Source organism: Rhincodon typus, chromosome 16, assembly GCF_021869965.1.
Source record: "Rhincodon typus isolate 14 chromosome 16, sRhiTyp1.1, whole genome shotgun sequence".
Classification (NCBI taxonomy): Eukaryota; Metazoa; Chordata; class Chondrichthyes; order Orectolobiformes; family Rhincodontidae; genus Rhincodon; species Rhincodon typus.
The window spans coordinates 56,803,200-56,809,199 of record NC_063347.1 but is presented as its reverse complement, the minus strand read 5'-3'; the positions used below and the strand labels follow the sequence as shown (position 1 = coordinate 56,809,199).

General features: G+C 40.6%; 1 protein-coding gene across 2 annotated transcripts in view; it reads left to right on the top strand.

Annotated features, from left to right (window-relative positions):
• The window catches only part of rad54l2 (RAD54 like 2), a 118,186-nt gene that overhangs the window by 5,391 nt on the left and 106,795 nt on the right, over positions 1 to 6,000 (top strand). The gene's annotated exons all lie outside the window — the stretch shown is intronic.

The window sequence follows — 6,000 nt, the reverse complement described above, 5'->3', positions numbered from 1 at the left end:
CCGAAGGAAAAAACAGGGTTAACAGAAGGGTCTGAGGAAGGGTCACCGGACCCGAAACGTTAACTGTTTTTTCCTTTATAGATGCTGCCAGACCTGCAAAACAAACTTTTTGATAGTTTCTTCTGATTGAATTGCATTGTATTGAACTGTAATCCATGTATTTGATAGTGAGTGCAATATATTGGACATTAAAGTTATTTGTGGAGGACTTGCATTTGTTTTAATTTTAAAGTTTATACACAAACACCTTCTATTTCTCATCCTTTCCTGTCAGTATTCTGCATTTTTGCTGGGGCTGCCAATATTTCATGACTAGAATTTACTGCTGAGTACAGTACCTCAGCAGATCACCATTCTTGTGTGAGTCAAGATAGGAAATGATAGGCAACTTGACCTTGCAGGTAATTACATTCACCTGCTTCTTGTGGGAGTCCCAATGCTATGATCAGGAGCTGAAACACTCCCTTGATTCACAGTCCCCTTTTTGGATTGGTTACTGTCACATTGCATTCATGAAATACTGCATCACTGGAGCCCAGTCTGCTCATCAGAGGATTAAGGGGACATTCTTCCACTGAAATAGTTGAAGTGCTTTTAATATCCTTTGTTTTTGGCAAGTCCTACCAACTACCAAAAATATTTTAAATTAACCTATTCTGACATGTTATGACACTCCTCTGGAGGAGGTGGGACTTGAATCCAGGCCTTCTGGCTCAGAGATGATGTCACTCCCATTGGGCCAAGTGAACCCGAGTAACAAAGTAGCGGATGGCCAGTGAATGCACTGTCTGAAAGGGGCTTGTGGAAGCTGATTAAATAGCTTTCAGATGAGCACTTGATAGACAGATCTTCAATGAACTTGAAAGGAACTGGATCTCTACCTGAACTGCTATAACCTGCAAGGCTACCTTTCTGGTTGTATGAAATATTACAGAGCTGTGGGTGGGTGGAGAGGGAAAGGCAGAATTAATTATAGAGACATGTGCTGAATGGCTGCTTCCTGTTCTGAGAGATTCTGTGGTTTTCAGTGGGATCTTGCCTTCACTGCCACTGTACTTTAACAAGGATTATATAGCACTTTGAGTCAGTTTTGTAAATGAGAAAATTAAATCAATTGGCAACAAATCTATTCTTGGATGTTGAATATATACTTTTAATAAGAAGAATTATCATTTGGCAAGAAGGCTCAGATGTCTGAGGAGAATTCTTGCAGAGCTGTGTTTAAGGAGCTGGTTCATTGAGCCTTTTAAATGGGATTGTGCAGATTAATACTGCTGTTTAATTTTTTTGTTTCATGTGTGTTAAATGACTGTTTTTGCGTTCATTGCGCAGCATCATATTTCAGCATCACAGACAAAGTTTTCACTGGCTGAAATATACAGCTACAAATAATTTGGAAAAGCTTAGCAGGTCTCTCTGCATCTGTGAAGAGAAATTGGAGTTAACGTTTCAGGTCCAGTGACCCTTCCTCAGAATTGATGGTAGCCAGGAAAATGTCCGCCACCCAGTCTTTTGCATATATGGATAAGTTGGATTGAATGAGTCTGTTTCTGTTCTGTATTACTCTAAGTTGAGTTCCAAAAGAAGTAATCATTCAACTCAGTATTAACTGTTGCTCTTTCCAGAGGTGCTGCCAGACCAGAGTTTCTCCAGTATTTTTTTATTTCAGATTTCCAGAATCCATAGTGTTCTGATTTTATTATGTTAGTTTAATCCCTGCACTAAGCTGCAATTTCTGCCTGGGTCTTGCTCCTGCTTGTGTATTAGGTGGTGGTGACTGCAAGGACATGATCCTCCTCGAGTGCCAGCAAAAGCCGAGGTCTGTGTAAGGGAAGCCACTGAAAGGGGAAGGCAAATGTCATTTTACAGTTGTCCTCTGCTGTAATTATTTCCATCAACATAAAATGCCTTCCACATTGTCTTAGTATGATGTTAGTGACGTCAAAGCACATTGGGGATTATGCTGATATTGAACAAGGCAACTTGTTGCTTTGGAGTGAAGGATGGGGTGGCGCGGTGGCTCAGTAGTTTGCACTGCTGCCTCAGTGCTGGGGACCCAGGTTCGATTCCAGCCTCGGGCAATTGTCTGTGTGGAGTTTGCACATTCTCCTTGTGTCTGCAAGGGATTCCTCTGGGTGCTCCTGGTTTCCTCCTACAGCCCAAAGATGTACAGTTTAGGTGGATAGGCTATGCTAAATTGTCCATAGTGTCCAGGGATGTGCAGGCTTGGTGGATTAGTCATGGGAAAAGCATGGATAGGGTAAGGGGGTTGGTGTGGACTCAACGGGCTGAACAGCTGCTTCTGCACTGTAGGCATTCTATGATATGTGCCTGTATGCTGATGTGGCATTTCGGAATGCCATTAGAGAGCTGAAAAAGTTATTGGTGTTCTTTGATGTAACAATACCTGTGGATGAGAGAAGAGTGGCAATGTGGGTCTCTTAATTTTCAGAGAGTACCTGATAATGCTTGCCACAGGAGACTGAACAACTGTAGCAAGAGCCCTTGGGATCCAGGTAGAAGCTTTAAATTGGATTATTAATTACCAACAAAATAAAGAGTAGTTACTGATGCTAAGAGGTCTATTTGTGGCGTTGGGACCAGGAAGGTCCTCCTGGGGTTTCAGTCTCCTGTTCGTATTAGTTTTCATATCAGGAAAGTTTGAAAATACGGGTGTTGTGCATGTCTGTGCACATGGATAAGAAATTGTATGGGTGAGTAAGTTCCAATAATTTGTAGACTTTACGGACATTTTCTGCTTGAGTGAAAAGGCAGTTTAAAAAATGGTATTGGTGCACAAGAAGTGTACACTAGCCTTAATAGAATCAAATATGGTATAGGACTGAGAGGTGTTTGGGGTGTCATTTGATGTCATTTATTCATTAGTGCATGTTGGCAGAGCAAAATTTTAACCAAAATATTTTAATTGGTGTATTAGTGTTGCATAAGTGTTCTTTAATGTGGTGTGATACATCTAAATTATCGCTTCAGTTGCTCTGATACTCCCATTAGCAACAGCCTCATAACAGCCAGTAAATGACTCAGGTGTTATACTTGATCAAAATTATTTTCCTTGGTTCAAGTAGCGATTAGTGCAGAAGTTCCACTGGGCAGTTAAGTGTTAGAGGAAACAGATTGCGTCAAGAAAATTTTGTTTTCTTCAACAGTTCTGAAGAAGGGTCACTGGACCCAAAACATTAGCTGTTGATTTTTCTCCACACATGCTGCCAGACCTGAAAATTTTCAGCAATTTCTGTTTTAGTTGCTTCAAGATGATGTTGATTAAGGAAGCACCTGGACCACTATACATAGCTGCTACAGAAGTGTAATGTCAAATATACAGTAGACTAGAACAGTGCGAGTTGAAGCAGTTAATGTCAGCATGTTATGGAAGGGAAAATTGCTATGTGCCATCTGCCAGGACGCAGCCAATCAGCAAGAATGGTATGGATGTTTGCTTGATATTGCTAACTGGAGAATTTGAGCAATAATGAACCTGCCAGTGCAATAGAGAAAGAATGGAGGATACAAATGCTGATTCATGCAGTGCATGCGAATACAAAGGTTGTTATTACGTAGAAATGTAGAAGATCGGAGCAGGAGTAGGCCTTCGACTCTAAGTCTGCACTGCCATTCAGTGTGATCATGATTGAATATTGAGCTCAATACCCTCATGTAAACATCCCCATGTCCCTTAATCCCTTTAGCCACAAGAGGTATATTGACCTCCTCCTTGAAAACACAACGATTTGGCTTCAGCAACACTCAATGGTCATAAATTCCACAGCTTCACCACTGTCTGGGTGAAGAAATTTCTCCTAATCGCAGTCCCAAAAAGGTTACCTGTTATCCTTAAGCTGTTACCCCTAGTTCTGGATTCCTGCACCATCGAGCACATTCTTCCTGCATCTAAACTGTACAGTCCAATTAGAATTTTATAGGTGTCGTGACGATCCGCCACGTTCTTCTGAACTCCAGTGAATGCAATTCTAACCAACTCAGTTTGTCCTCACATGTCAGTCCTGCCTTCCCAGGAATCAGTTTGATAAACTTTGCTGCACTTCCTTTATGGCAAGAACATCCTTCCTTCGATAAGCAGACCCAAAACTGCATACATTACCTGTATTGCACACAATAAATGGAGCAAGACGTCCTTGTTCCTACACTTGAATCCTCTCATTATGAAGGCCAACATGCAGATTGCTGCTTTTACTGCCTGCAGCACTTGTGCGCTTACTTTAAGTGACAAACACAAGGACACCATGTCTCATTGAACGTTCTCCTCTCTCAATGTACAGCCATTCAAATAATAATCTGCCTTCCTATTTTGCTACTAAAGGATAACCTCACTTATCCATATTATACTGCATCTGCCATGCATTTGTCCACCCACTCAGCCTGTTTAATTGCACTGCAACACCTCTCCATCCTCCTCACAACTCATCCAGCTTTGAGTCATATGCAAATTGAGATTTTACTTTTAGTTCTTTCGTCCAAATCATTAACATACATTGTGAATAGCTGTGGTCCTAGTGTTGATCGGTGCAGTACCCCACTAGTCACTGTCTGCCATTCAGAAAAAGACCTATCTATTCCCACTTTGTTTCCTGCCTGCTAACCAATTTTCCTTCCATCTCAATACACCACCCTCAATACCATGCACTTTAATTTTACACATTAATCTCTTGTATGGGATTTTTTGAAAGTCTTCATGGCCAAATAAACCACATCCACCGGCTCCCCGATCAACTCTACTAGTTACATCCTCAAAGAATTCAGATAGGTTTGTCAAATATGATTTTCCTTTTGTAAGTCCACACTCTGATTCTGCCATTGTTTTCTAAGTTCTCTGCTATAAAATCCTTGATAATGGACTCCAGCACCTTCCCTAGTACCTATGTTGGACTGTTGTATAATTCCATGCTTTCTCTCTATCCCCCTTTTTAAATTGTGCAGTTACATTAGCCACCTTCCAATCAGTAGGATCTGAGCCGAAGTCTAAAAACTCTTGCAATGTGATTCACCAATGCATCCACTATTTCTAGGGCCATTTCCTTAAGTACCCTGGGTGTAGATTATTAGATCATTGGGATTTATCAACCTTCAGTCCTATTTGTTTCTCCAATATAATTCCTCTACGAATATAGATTTGCTTCAGTTCTTCCTTCTCACTTAATCCTGTGTTCCCCATCATTTCTGTTATGTTATTTTGTCTTCACAAAGGAAGACATGAAGTGAATTATGAATTTAGTTTGTTAGCCATTTCTTTGTTCCTAATCCATTTCCCAATCAATAATCGCCAATTCACACCTTGTACCATCATAGATTCCCTTATTAAGATTCAGGACCCTTGTATCATTCATCCCTAAGGGGCTTTTCACAACTACATTACCAATGATCGCTTTGATCATCTTGGGTGGTATCTGGAAGTTTTGTTTAGCAAATGTCATAATGAGTTCTTCTGTTGAACTTATACCCAAGCTTTACTGTCTCCTGAAATTGCAACCTGTCAGTGGATAGTACAAGTGGAGCACCTGTCATGAGAAAGAGTCCAAGTCAAATCTTCAATTCTGACATAACTCTGAGAAAGTAATAAACTAATTGGTATCAGAGAAATACCAGTGGAGCTGACAACTGTTGCAGTCTTTGCAGAGATCTGGAAGAATATACCTTCCAAAGAGATCTCACTAGTCACCTTAAAGAAAAAGCTTGATGGAAAAATTGAATAATATGAGATTATTCAAAGCCTTATGTCCAAATCTGAACAATTATTATCCTGTATCACCCTTGTGCTGTTCTCTTCACACCAGTGGCCATCCTGTCTAATAATGGCAAGTGAGTTCTGTTTTTGTTTTCTGGCCGAGTTAAGGGCTGTAGGTGATACTAGTTAGCGCACCTGATCACACTTGATTGATCTGTTCTTTGAGAGTGACAATGGATTTGCAGTTCAGTGTATTCTAGCACCCACATTGGCTGTTTGCATCTTCATATACAGAAAGA